At 39.6% G+C, this 15,161-nt stretch overlaps 1 protein-coding gene across 19 annotated transcripts in view; it reads right to left on the bottom strand.

Annotated features, from left to right (window-relative positions):
• The window catches only part of MAP4 (microtubule associated protein 4), a 191,962-nt gene extending 180,261 nt beyond the window's left edge, over positions 1-11,701 (bottom strand). For 10 of the 19 annotated variants that reach the window (XM_063114735.1, XM_063114719.1, XM_063114731.1 and 7 more), the window contains exon 1: positions 11,537-11,700. The gene's annotated coding sequence lies outside the window, so the exon portion shown is untranslated. Of the gene's footprint in view, positions 1-11,536 lie in introns of all 19 variants that reach the window. The other 9 variants (XM_063114733.1, XM_063114726.1, XM_063114725.1 and 6 more) reach the window with 3 other exon arrangements.
• Positions 11,702-15,161: the final 3,460 nt, after the last annotated feature.

The following is a 15,161-nucleotide window of genomic DNA, read 5'->3' on the forward strand; positions in this document are numbered from 1 at the left end:
CTGGCAGTTTCTCAATAGGTTAAGCAGAGCTACCATAACACCCAGCAATTCCAATCCTAGGTATATACTCAAGAGAAATGAAAACCTATATCCACATAAAAACTTGTACACAAATGTTCATAGCAGCATTATTCACAATAGGTAAAAAAACGGAAACAATTCAAATGTCCATCGACTGATGAATGAATAAACAACATGTTTTGGATTTGCTTCAAAATAACCCAGTAAAGAGGGGTAAGGGATGGGGAAATAAATGATTCAAAATTAGCCATGAGTTGATAATAATTATATAAAAGTGTTGATTACTTGTGGTTTCATTTCATTATATGAACTTTTCAACTTCTGTATTTGAAATTTTCTACAATAAAAATTTTCTTAAAGAAAGAATGAGGAACATAAAAATGACTACTACAAAGTCAAACCCACACAAGTTCAAGGATTCAGATCCCTATACCAGCCAGATGACAAAGAAAAATGAAAACAAAAACATAAAGTAAAATAAACCCCACAATGATAGGGCGATGTAACTGTGGGAAGTTTGGGAAAGATCGACTTCAAGTAATGACCTGAAAAACTTCCCCAGGAGCAGGTGAAGTTACATATGGATACTACCACATCACATCTCTGAGCTTAATTAAATAGGGCAGACTAAATAAAACAGGTCCATTTCATACCTCAATATTTCTCTACTAATGCTGTGAAAAGGATTAGAAAAGGCGCAATTGGGCCGTCCCGTAGCTCACCTGGGAGAGTGTGGTGCTGATAACACCAAGGCCACGGGTTCGGATCCCTATATAGGGATGGCTGGTTTGCTCACTTGGGAGAGTGTGGTGCTGACAACACCAAGTCAAGGGTTAAGATCACCTTACCAGTCCAAACAAAAAAAGAAAAGGCGCAATTGCTCTTGATTTGCTCAACCACATAACCATGCAGCCCGTGGTCACTGCAAGAAGTTCCTAACTTGGCCTAGCCACCACACCATAGTTACTTTAACTACTGATGGCACTGAATTTTTACAACAAATACATAAAAATTCTCAGAGAACACCCTGCCCCTCCCCCCTGCCTAGTTTATATATGTTATTCACCACCACCTTTGGAATGGCCAAGCTTATTACAGAGAGAATTCATTATTTAAGAAACCATTTTAATATTATCTGATTAAAACAGAACTGTGATGTCTCTATTCTTCCCCTTTTTGAAGAATAGGATGCTTTTTAAAAGCATTTCTTCATGTCTGGTAATAAAAGGCAGACAGAACAATAACAAAATAACAGGTCAGATCCTACCCTTTGACAGCAAATGTTGTGTTACCCCTGTCTCTCTATAATTTAGTGAATAAGAGGGAAAAGGAAGTGAGTGAGCTTGAGTTTACCCATGAAAAAATTTGCACACAGAATTAACAATCAATATAGCCAATCACATTACCATAAGTACTCCTAGGTTTATAAAAGAACTATTTTGTAAACGAGGCCAGAACACAGTTACCTAGAGAAATAATACATAAAATCAAATTAAGATTCCTATTCTAATGCACAGAAGTTTATGATCCTTAGTCTTCTGAGTTCCAGAAACAAAGGATAATTAGGGGCAAGAGGTACAGAGTAGCAGAGACAGAAGTGAGAAGAATTACCTTTCCTGGACCTCAAAAAACATTTTATAATAGGTAAAAATAATCTTACAATACTCCACACTTCCCTTCTGTACCATTTTTCAGGCCATTAATGATATTCTGTTCCCCTAAACCCCACTACAATGGCATCTTTACCCCAGTGTTAATTGAACATTCATCTGGCAGTAGGGAGAAATAAAGTACACAAGTTAAGTACAGTCTCTGACTTCAGGGGATCTCAGTCTGGTGGAAAGACATATATAATTAAAAAACAGTATATAAATCCTAAGAAATCCACACACACACACAAAATATTAAAGCTATTAAAGTCAACAAGGTTGCAGAATACCTGATCAATATTCAAAAGTCAGTTATATTTCTATACACCAGCAATCAACAACCCTAAATAAAAATAAGAAAACAATTCCACATACAATAGCATCAAAAAGAATAAAATATTTAGAAATAAATTTAACCAAAGAAGCACAAGGCTTGTACACTGAAAACTATAAAACATTGTTGAAAGAAATTAATTACATAAATAAGTAGAAAGACAACCTATGTTCATGGATTAGAAGATTTAACATTGTTAAGATGGCAACACTCGGGCCGAGCCCGTGGCGCACTCGGGAGAGTGCGGCGCTGGGAGTGCAGTGACGCTCCCGCTGCGGGTTCAGATCCTATATAGGAATGGCCGGTGCACTCACTGGCTGAGTGCTGGTCACAAAAACGACAAAAAAAAAAAAAAAAAAAAAAAAGATGGCAACACTCTCTAAAATGATCTACAGATTCAATGCAGTCCTTATCAAAATTCCAATTGTCTTTTCTGCAGAAATTGACAAACTGATCCTAAAATTAATGAAATGCCAGGGATACAAAACAGCCAAAACAATCTTGAAAGGAACAAAGTTAGAAAACATATACTTCCTGATTTCAAAACATTACAAAACTACAGTAATCAAGGCTGGCCATTAGCTGAGTTGGTTAGAGCATGGTGTTATAACACCAAGATCAAGTTCAGATCCCCATACAGGCCAGCCACCAAAAAAACAAACAAAACACCAAAGCTATAGTAATCAATATTGTGTGGTACTGGAATAAGGACAGACATGTAGATAAATGGAATAGAATTCAGTGTCCAGAAATAAACACAATACATCCATAGTCAATTGATTTGCGACATGCATGCCAAGACAAGTCAATGGAAAAAGAAAAGTCTCTTCAGCGAATTGTGAAAGGAAAATTGGATATCCACACAACCAAAAAAAAAAGATTTTGGACCCTACCTCACACTACATATCAAAATTAACTTTAAATGGATCACCTAAATGTAACAGCTAAAACCATAAAAAATCTTAAAAGAAACAGGTAGCTATCTTTGTGATCTTAGATTAGGCAACAGTTTCTTAAATGTGACACCTAAAGCACAAGCAACCAAGGAAAAAATAGATAAAATTAAACTTCATCGAAATTTAAAACTTTTCCAGCCAGTTGCAAAAACAAAATCAAAAAAACAAACAGAAAATTAAAAACTTTTGTGCTTCAAAGGATACTATCAAGAAAGGGGGGGTGGGCAGTTAGCTTAGTTTGTTAGAGCATGGTGCTGATAACACCAAGATCCAGGGTTTAATCCCTATATCAGTCAGCTGCCAAAAAAGAAAAAAAGAAAGTGAAAATATAAGACAACTTATGGAATGGAAGAAAATATTTGCAAAAAATATCTGAAAAGGGATTTTTTTATCTAGAATATATAAAGAACTCTTACAATTCAAAAATAAAAACAAATAACCTAATTTAAAATGGATAAAAGCTCTGAATACACATTTCTCTAAAGAAGACATACAAATGGCCAATAAGTACATTAGTCACCAGAGAAATTAAAATCAAAATTACAATGAGATTCTACTTCATACCCACTAGAATGACTATAACCAAAAAGACAATTAATACCAAGTGTTTTTTGAGGATGCGGAGGGAATTGGAAACCCTCATATACTGCTAATGGAACATAAAATGGCATGGTCACTTTGGAAAGTAGTCTGGCAGTTCCCCAAAAGGTTAAACATAGATACCATATGATCCAGCAATTCTGCTCCTTGGTATATGCACAAGAAAAATGAAAACATATGTCCACACAAAAACATATATGAATGTTCATAGCAGCATTATTCATCATAGCTAGAAGGTAGACACAACCCATATATTCATCAACAGAAGAACGGATAAATAAAATGCAGTATATCCATACAAGGGAATATTACTGAGCCATAAAAGTGAAATGAAACACTGATACATGCTACAACATGGATAAACCTAAAAACATTATGCTAAGTGAAAAAAGTCAAGACACAGAAGGCTACTTATTCGATGATTCCATTTATGGAATATAAATGTCCAGAACAGAGACAGGAAGCTTAATGCTTGCCAGGGACTGGGGGAATGAGGGGGAATGGGAAGGGACAGCTAATGAGTATGGGGTTTCTTTTGGGTATGATGAAAATGTTCTGGAATTAAATAGTGGTGATGGTTGCACAACACTGTGAATACACCAACAACCACTGGATTGTATGTTTTAAAATAGTGAGTTTTAGGGTATGTGAATTATATCTTAATTTTTTTTTTTAATGTGGAATGACATATGCCCAAAGATATATATAGGTAAAAACACCGAAGAGGAGTACTTAACCCAGACTAGGGTAAAAAGTGGTCAGGAAAGCCTTTCTAAAAGTGACACTTGTACTGATACTAACAGAACTAAGCCTGTAAGTCTGCCTCACCCCCCACCTCCACTCCTCCCCAATCCTCCCTAAACTCAGAAATCACTTACCTGAGACTCAAAGCAACACTCACTCCCCCAATATAAATTTCAATAAAAATATGTTCTTCCCACAAGAAAATAATTGAGAGCTCTCCTGAATCCTCTCAGTGGATTTTTGCTCCTAAAAAAGAAAGTGGGTTAACCCAAATGAATTATCTGATTGAGAAATTCAGACAGTTTAACAACAATAGAGCTCAGAGGTGTCAACATAGGAAATTACCTTTTCCTTAAAGGTCTTTATCCTCCACCCCCACTCACTCCCATCCTCAATCCCCCCTACATTTTTTGTTTTATTTTATTTTATTTTATTTTAAAAGACGACCAGTAAGGGGATCTTAACCTTTGACTTGGTGTTCTCAGCACTACGCTCTCCCAAGTGAGCTAACCGGCCATCCCTATATAGGGATCCGAACCCGTGGCCTTGGTGTTATCAGCACCACACTCTCCCGAGTGAGCCACGGGCCAGCCCCTCCCCCTACATTTTTATATCCTCTAAAAGCTTTAAGTTTTTCCACAGCAGTCTCAATATATGGGGGGTGGGATGGGAAGCGATGAAGGGAAGGAGAATAATGAGATAGAAGCTATAATTATTTTACATGTGTATCACTTTAAATCAGAAACAACTATATTCTGTCATAATAAAAAAGAATCATATAACCTAACTTCAATCAACCATCAGTAATCACCATCAGAAAGATCTAGCTGTGCTTTCAGTTTCAAGATGAAAAATATTTTTATCATAATTTTACACACGACCTATAGCACATAATCAGAACCAAGGTCTCTTTTGGAAATACTTCCTAAAGTAATAAAAGTTAGGGCTGGCCCGTGGCTCACTTAGGAGAGCCTGGTGCTGACAACACCAAGTCAAGGGTTAAGATCCCCTTACCAGTCATCTTTTTTTTAAAAAAAAAAAAAGAAACTCAAACACATAGATTCAGAAAACCACACAACCAAGAACAAAGAAGAAAGATGTGGTTTAATAGCAGTTCTGGTGGAAAAGATTTAGAGGTAAGCTCACTACCAAACAAGAATAAACTAACATTGAAAAGTAGATATTGGGCTGGCCAGTTCAGCTGGTTAGTAAGCAGCCTTATAACACCAAAATCATGGTTTGGATCCCCATACTAGCCAGCCACCAAAAAAAGAAAAAAGAAAAGTAGATATTAAAAGAAAAAAGGACTTAATTTATTCTAAAGCAACACTGATAGAAACTAAGTGGTAAGCTCCCCAAGGGCAGGGATCATGTTGAATTCCTTAATCACTTCTTTCCCAGGCCTAATACAGTGTAGGAATCAGACCATATCTGACAAACTAACCAACTGTATAGCATGTCCACAGGATGATGCCCACATAGTACAAGGTTGAGAAAGCACACTTCATGAGAGGTGGCTGAGGAAAAAAAAACTGTAGTCTGGAAAAGAAAAAACATAAGTGGGAAAAAATAACTGTCACTGAATAGCTGTAAAGTAGAGATTGGAGCTACACAGAATAACTGCAGACAGCAAAATTAGAACCACTGAATAGAAACTGCAGAGAAGCAGGTTTGAGATCATTACAGGGAAATATTTCTAAAATGACAAATTTGCAAACCTGGGATTAGCAGCCACCAGCTGTGAAGTCACTATCTGGGGGAACAACTGAATAGAGGACTGGAGGAATCACCCACTGTGTGAAAAACTTGTCTAGATTATTTCTAAAATCTCTTCTAGTTCTGATTCTAATCATAATATTGAAAGAGTTAAGTCCAGAAAAGGAATTATTCTTGCTCTCAATACTGCCAAAGGTAAAAAAAAATGATATAGATAAAAGCAGGACTTTAAAAGGAGCCATCCAGGCCGGCCCTGTGACTCACTCGGGAGAGTGCGGCGCTGATAGCGCTGAGGCCACGGTTCGGATCCTATATAGGGATGGATGGCTTACCGGTCAAAAAAAAAAAAAAAAGAAGCCATCCCACCAAGAAGGGACAAAGGGTGATTTGTTAGTTGAGATACTTGATATGAAAAGACTGCTCTGCTGGGGACCAAGCATAGCACTGGGAGTGAGAATAGGTCATCAGTTCCAGCTACAGTCACTCACTTCCTGTTTGGCAGTAGGCAAATGACTTCACCTCTCTACTTGAGGTGAAAAACAATAATTTGAAATACCAACATTACGGGAGTATAATTTAAATTAGTTAATAAGTGTAAAAGGCTTAGGAAATTTACTTTATGAGACTTAAAACTGTATTTTCCACTTTATACAAATACTAGGGCTAAACAAAGAAGTAAATGTCTTCTTAAATCAGCCAAATTTCTCACTGTCAGAGAAAGAAATAAGCAAAAAGGGACAAGCTAAAATGAACAACTTAGAAATAAGCAAAAAGGGACAAGCTAGAATGAACTCTGGTGCTGGATTAGAGTCAGAATTATCAGCATGAACTCATGTTTATATTTATATACAGAAAGATAGAGGAATAAACATTGATATGTGTATATACATGAGTCAGCCAATATATGTATTATTTCCTAGCTCTGTTCCCTTAGAGGACCTACAAGCAGTGATACTCCAGTGGCAATGAGTACACCCAGCTCATTCAGAAACCAGATCTCAGATTCTAAATGCTTTTTTCCAATAAAAGGAACCAGGGCTCCTTGGAGAAATGGCTGATTTTAGGGCTAGGGTAGGGAAAACACACGATGAAACTAGAGCATCTCACAGCACCAGAAAGTAAGAAAGTACAAAAAATCAAAAAGTGTGTGGTGGTGGGGTATGTCAAAAGAACATAGGTGCCAATGTTAAAAAGACAAAGCTGGAACAGTATGAGCAACAAAATATAGTACTAGATTACAACCAAAGGAAAAAAAAAATATTCATGGGTCCATATTGACATAAATGATTTAACAAATAAATCATATGGGGAGGGGGCCATAAATCTTCCTTACAGAAGAATTCCAAATAATAAAAATACAAGGAATGACGGCAATAGAAAATCACCATTAGTAACAACACAGTAATTGCTGCTGCAGGCAAGATTCACTGATGAATGCTAAAATAAGTGGATGAAACTTCAAGAGAAACCAGATCTCTGTAGAGCCTCAAATATCTCCCCAAAATATTTATTAATTACTGTGGTGATTTTAACACATGGCCAAAATTGTTTGATACTCCTCCCTTCAAGAGGTGGTGGGTTTGACTCCATGACTCATTTCTAGATTCTAACAAATAAAGAAACAGAAAGATAGTCAACAGGGAAACATCACCTTAATCAAGTTATCAAAGTTAACATCAATAATGAGTCATGTTGATTTCAGGTATTCCCAGATATGATGTGACAAGAAGGGCATACCATCTCTATATCTTCCCCAAAATGCATAACCTCAGGCTAATCAATGAGAAAACATCAGAAAACCCAAATTGAGGAACATTCTACAAATACCTGATCACCACTCTTCAAAGCTGTCAAGTAGAAATAGGCAAAGGAGAGAAGAAGAAACTATTAACAGATTGGAGGAAAGTAAGGAAACATAACATTTAAACACAATGTGGTACCCTGGATTGGATCCCATAACAAAAAAAGGACATCAGTGAAAAAATCAGAGAAATCAGAGGAAAGTCTGTAATTTAGTAAATATTATACTAATGTTGATTTCTTAATTTTCATAAGCACATCATGGTTATATAAAATGTTAACACTGAGTCAGAGAAGCTGGATAGAGGGTATATAGAAATTCTGTACTATCTTTACAACTCTTATGTAAATCTAAAGTTATTTCAAAATAAAAAAAAAAAAAGTTTGAATGACCGGTGCACTCACTGGCTGAGTGCCGGTCACAAAAAATAAATAAATAAATAAATAAATAAAAAATTTAAAAAAAAAATTTAAAAAAAGTTTTACTGGGGCCGGCCCGTGGCTCACTCGGGAGAGTGCGGTGCTGATAACACCAAGGCCCCGGGTTCGGATCCTGAAAAAAAAAAAAAAAAAAAAAAGTTTTACTGTATTTTCCTTACAGAAGGTAGAGAATGAGGAAAAGTTATAAATAAATTAATAAAGACATTTAACTATATGCAAATCAGGTTTTATGGTAAAGAACCACAAAAGTAAACTGGGTTGGCTTTTAAGCTTAAAATTGTAATTACATTCAAAATATTTCAGCATAAGGTCTGTGTTGAGATTAGCCTAGAGAGCTCCAAGAAGGTAGATGCTTTATCCCCCTTCTTAACTTTAATTGTCAACACACTCACCCCTAGCAATAAGTCCACAGTAACCTGGTTCTAAAAGCGCCATTTAGAAAGACAAAGTGAAATCAGTGATATTCGCTTGGTTTCCTTTTCAAATTGACTAAATCAAACCACCAAGATGCCATCCACTGGGTGAAAATGTTCCTCTCATATCTTCTTGCTTTTTAAGGAAAACTTAAACATACAAAACAACTACTCATGCTTAATGTTAAAAAAGAGAGAGACAAAAAGTGATGCCGAAAACTTGAACTGTCAACAGCAAAAGTTAACAGTCAAAAGATGAATCACCAAATTCAGAAACAAGACTCGGAAAAAGAACAAGACACTGAAATCAGGAACAACCAACTCTCTGACTAAAGCTAAACCACCTAGATACAAGAAAATCCAGGTGCTTCCTTCACTGACAGCAAACAAATGGAAAATGACTTTTTCATATGTAATTTAAACTTATTTGTAAATTTGAGAATTTTAACAGAAGGATGCTGGGATGACAGATATATGAAGAGATGACTTAAAAAAACTAGTGAGAAAGAGTAAGAAAATGTGTTAAGATACTCCCCAGCATTGTCCAAAATTAATATTTGTGTTCTTACAATGGGGAAGAAGGGAGACGGACTAGGCTTCTGTATCTTGATTAAAACATCCCCTAAGAACATCCAGCACCCTTCATCCGAATTCTATTAGCAAATGCCTTCTTATTACTGATTAGGCTGCCCAGTACAATGGAGATGTCACGGCCAGTGGATAATTAAATCCAATTGTGCACATGGCACTTAATACTTACAAAGTAAATAAACTGGAATCTGGTTTATCAGTCTGTTGAGTTTACTTTGCATGAATAAATTCTCATGCACTTGAATCACCCCTATGTGAAGCAAAATTTTGAAGGTTCTGAACAATTATGAGGGAGGTCAGAAAGAACTTGGTTTGGATGCCACTTCTGCCACTTAACTATCTGTGTGACCTTGTATTCCCATCAGTCTCAATTTCCTCATCTGTAAATAAAATAAAACTAATGCCTGGGAGATGGCAAATGCTCAAAGTGATAACTTTATTATTTTTAAGCTAAATTTGAAAGGAAGAGTATAACTGAAATAAAAACATTTCATCTGAAAGGAAGTAGTATGGACCATAAAACTATATCAATATAAAAGACATCCCCTGAGAAAAGATGTTTCTGATGTGCTTTTTTTGGAGGTAAATTATCAGCATGACTAATTTAGCCATTGCTGTCAGTCCCGTTCAGACATGTAATAATAATAATAATAATAATAAATAAATAAATAAATAAATAAATAAATAAATAAATAAATAAATAAATAAATAAATAAATAAATAAATAAATAAAAGACATCCCCAAAAGAGGGCTGTCCCATTCTAGAGAATTGTGAAAATAAAAGTTAAAAAGTCGCAAGTAACTGTTGCACTGTACAGATGGAGTCTCTTGCTTAGCAACTCTAATGTTGTCTACCAAACACGCAGCCTGTAATAGTCAGAGCATGACAACTGTTCACTCTAAATCCATGTGCTCAGCTTGGATTCAGGACTGATTTATAAAAATAGCTGCTGCTGCTGCTCTTTGAATCTCTGCGCTGATGACTGACTGGGCAGTGTTAGGCTATAGGCCTACAGCAGCTGTATTCCCTTACCACACCCATTTCTCTGCTTACCCAGCCAAGCTGACGGCACCCCCCTCCCATCTCTGCAGCATACTATTCTCCCTCCTCCTGGGCTGAGTGAGCAAATTGCAAGCACAAATATCCCCTGATGCAATGCCACAACCATCCCTGGGAAAGAGCAGAGGCAGTTGCCAAAAGCGCAGCAAGCAGGGAAATGGGCGGGAGACACACACACAGAGCAAGAAACACCGCAATGCTATGCAGCCAGGGAGAGAGAATCGAGAGGCCCTGGGGAGCAATACCGTAACTGAGGAGGGAGCAAAGGAGGGAAAGGAGAAAAGGGGGTTTCCAGTAGAAAGATGGGTAACAAACACTAGCCTTCCCGAGTAGCACGTTTCACCCCGGGTATGAGTCTTAAAACACAAACCCAAAGGTAATCACTGCCTCCTCCCCAAAGCAGAAAATGCATTTAATTTACATGTTCCTGGAAGTAAGCAACCCCCCCCCCAAAAAAAACCTCCCCCACGTGACAATTTCACTAAAGTAGAGCCCAGACAACCACATCAGCAGAAAGCTAGCTCCATGTGCTAAATCATAATCTCTGCTCTTTGTAATGTTTACAACTGCCCCTCCTAGTCCCTGACCGCACCCTCCCACCCCTACCGTTAATGAGACCCCTTTGCACCTCCCACAGCCAGATACATGCTTTCGTTCCCGAACAGTACCAGAGCCAACGCCCACAGGCATAGCCCAGGCTCGGGCCCGGTTCTCCAGACCACCCATCAGCCCCACCCATAACACCTAACTGGACACCCTCTCTAAGGCTCGCCTTAGTCTCACCCACATCAACTGGCACCCCCCACCCCCACCCCGCAAAGCCTCAGGAAACGACCCTTGAGTTCTCCTACAACCCCGAACCCCACCCAGGGCCCCAGACGGCAGCCGACCGGGATCAGCCCATCCCGGGGCTCAGCCCAAGCCATGGCGCTCAGCCCCACCGCCCCATGCCCCCAAAGGCTGACCTACCAGCCCGCCGCGCCCCACAGCCCGACCAGATCTAATGACGAAGACTCCCAAGGTCACGCCCGCGGGCCCCTCGCACCCCGCCGCGGCCGCCCCCACGTCCCGCAGGCCGGCGGCCACCGCCCTTCCCCGCCTCGGACAGGCCCTAAGGAGTCCTGGGCGGCCGTAGGACAAGGCACGGGCAACCCCCGGGACAGTGGGGAGGCCGCCCCTTCGATCGGGCTCCGCCAGCGGCTGCACCTACCCGCCGCCGCCGCCAAGCCGGAGCCGGAGCCGGAGCCGAAGGGAGTCGGGAGAGGGCCGGGAGAAGTCGGGAGGAGCCGGGAGCCAGCAAGCAAGCCCAAGGGGCGGGGCGCAGGGAGGTGGCCGCTTCCTCGTCGCCCTCTTGAGGGCAGACTCAAGGGAGGGGCGCCGCCACCGCCTACCCGGCGGGCGGCGCCGCTCCGGCCAATAAAGCCGGCGAGGGGGCGGGCGGAGGGCCGCGGCGGACCAATCGGCGCCGACCTCTCCGCCTGGGCCACTCCGTACAAGCTGCGCTAGCGGAGGGCCGTTGGGGGCGAGGTGCGTTTGGGGGCTGTGGACTCGCGTCTTCCTCCCGCGAATGCCTGAGCGAACGGCGGGCGGGTAGAGCGACCGTCTCCGCTGTTCTGTGACAACCGTCGCTTCCTTTTAGAGCTTAGGTTCCTGGGGCGGGGAGCATGCAGAGTCGGGGGGCCCGAGGCCTGGGCCCGGGTCTCCCCGGCCGCCTGGCTTGTGGGCTCTGTGATGTAACCTGGGAGGGGTGCTGGGCGGGGCCTAGGACGCGGGCCAGCTCGTCGCTGGAAGGAACCCAGAGGGGGACGAGAGGACGCAACTGGGGGGCCTCTTCAGGGCTCCACTGCCACGTGCCAGATTGGCCGATGAGCTCTTGAAATGTGGCTGGTCCAAGTTGAGATGTGCTGTAAGTGTAGAGTACACACTGGATTTCCGAGACGTAGTACGAAAAAATATACAAAATATCTCATTCATAGTTTTTTTTACTGATTAAGTGGGATAATTGATTACAAAATTGATAGCGCGTCCTCTGTAGAACACTTTGTATAATCAATACATTATTTAACACGTCAAAAAAATTGATAGTAGTTTTCAATATAATTGGTTAAATAAAATATACTTAAAATAATTTCTTTTCTAAAATCTTTTTTTAAATGTGGCTGCTAGAAAACTTGAAATTATTTCTATTTGGTTCATATTATACGTCTGTTGGAGAGCTGTGGTCCAGAACGAATGGTGATAGCTAATACCTATTGAGTGCTTACTATGTTCCAGGCACTCTTGTAAATGTGGGACACTTAATAACATTTAATCATCACAACAATCCTATATGGTTGGTAATATGTTCTCATTCCCATTTTACAAATGAAACAAACACAGAAGTTTGGTGACTTACCTAATGTCAGCAAGCTAGTATTTAATGAGCAGGACATTAACTCAAGTAGCCAGAAGCTGGGGTCACATCTTCAACCTCTAGAGCGTGCTGGTTACCAGAAATAACACTGGACTTGGTTGAAAGCCCTGGATTTGAGGTCCAACTCTGCTACTGTCTAAATAGGTAACCTGGGGGAAGTTAAGTTTCAGTTGCCTCATTTATAAAAATGAGATAATTGTCACCAGCCTCTCTCTAATAGAATCACTAATGGGATGACCTAAAGGTAGCATACTGAAGTAGCTCAAATGGGCTCTGGACCCAGATTCCCTGCTTGCTAATCTGGGCACTGCTGCTTAAAAATTATGTGAGCCTGTGGAAGATATGTAATCTCTCTGTACATCAGTTTCTTCAACTATGAAATAGAGATGATAATGGTACTTGCCTCTTTAGGGTTGTTACGTGGATCAAGTATGTTAATATGTATAAATTAGATTGGTGCCTAGCACTTAACAAGCACTCAGAATTTACTATTAATATCATAGTGACTATAAAGAACTGTTAAGAGCCTATACAAATATGAAGGGATTAAGAGTAAAAGGATAAGTGGGAAAGGTATAGAACTATGAGTTTGGAGCCCTGGAAAGGACCTTAGGACAATCACAGAAAAATGAAATGCTTGACCTAGGTTACACACCAGTTATTTTTTATTTTTTTATTTTCTTAAAAGATGACCAGTAAGAGGATCTTAACCCTTGACTTCGTGTTGTCAGCACCACACTCTCCCAACTGAGCTACGGGCCGGCCCTCACACCAGTTATTTTAATGAGTCGGATGTCTTAGGCCTAAATTCAGAGCTTTCCCTTTCTCATACACCCAGACTCCAAAGTAAGAGAACTACCGTTGCAAGCCTGAATTCATTCATCTAACAATGATAAATAAATTATAACATAATAAGGATATTATGGATAACATTGATTCTAAAAAGTTAGATAAAATGGATAAATTCATAGAAAAATATATCTTACTAAAATTGGCTGAAAAAGAAATTAAAAACTAATAAGAGAGTTCAGTAAGGTTATTGGATACAAAGTTAACATACAAAAAGGAATGGTGGTCAGCCGGCCCATGGCTCACTCGGGAGAGTGTGGTGCTGATAACACCAAGGCCATGGGTTCGGATCCTGTATAGGGATGGCCGGTTGGCTCACTGGCTGAGCGTGGTGCTGACAACACCAAGCAAAGGGTTGAGATCCCCTTACCGGTCATCTTTTAAAAACAAACAAACAAACAAAAACCTCAAAAGGAATGGTGTTCCTATATACCAATAATCATCAATTAGAAGATGTTATAGAAAACAAAACACTACAACAACAAGATACCACTACACACCTATCAGAATGGCCCATATCCAGAACACTGACAATACCAAATGCAAGGATGTAGAGTAACATTGCTGGTGAGAATGCAAAATGGTATAGCCACATTGGAAGACAGTCTGGCAACGTCTAACAAAATTAAACATACTCTCACCATACGGTCAAGCAATTGTGCTTCTTGGTATTTCCCCTGGGGAGCTGAAAACTTGTGTCCACACAAAAACCTGCATGTGGATGTTTGTAGTAAGTAGCTTTATTCATAATTATCAAAACTGGAAGCAACCAAGATGTCCTTCAGTAGGTGAATGAATAAGTAAACTGTGACGGAAAGAATGCACCCCCAAAATTAATCATGGCTAGCCTTGGTCTATAAGACTACATAATTATTATTTCCTTTTTTATGCTCCTTCAAATTTTGTACAATGAATAATTTATGTCTTTTTATATTCAGAGAAAGTTCAATAAATACTTTGTAAAGTAATTTAAGCAACAACAACAAGAATCTCTGCCACGGTGAAACAAGAAATAAAATCAATATGGTACATAGGAATAAACCTAACAATAGAGTTGTAAGACTTCTATAGAAAAACATTATAAAACTTTACAACTTTAAGAAGAAGATGTAGGGAGATATTTTGATGCTCTCAGGGAAGTAATGTCTGGCTGAAATTTCTTGGTACCAGGACTTGTCAAATAAATAAATAATTTTCGTATATCAATTGTATCATAATTTATGGTCTTTATGTTAGAATTCTATGGGGGGAGGGCAATATAGTTACGTGCATTAGAATATGAATAGAATAGGGTCATAGAATGTAAGAGCCAGAACGATCTTTTGGAGTCAAAAGCCCAAACCTTTTTCAGGTGACATAACTGAGACACATTGAGGACCCCAGAAAAGTAAGAGAATCCAGACTTGAATTCATTTTCTGACTCTCACATGGGTGCTCCTTGCACTTGCCCCTTTGTAACGGATTGAATTATGTCCCCCAAATTCACTGAAGCTTGAATTGTGTCCCCCAAGTTTTATGTATTAGAAACTTAGACCTCATTGTGACTGTTAAGAGGGTGGGAAATCCTGCTATG

The sequence above is a fragment of the Cynocephalus volans genome, chromosome 11 (assembly GCF_027409185.1).
Source record: "Cynocephalus volans isolate mCynVol1 chromosome 11, mCynVol1.pri, whole genome shotgun sequence".
In the NCBI taxonomy this organism is placed as follows: Eukaryota; Metazoa; Chordata; class Mammalia; order Dermoptera; family Cynocephalidae; genus Cynocephalus; species Cynocephalus volans.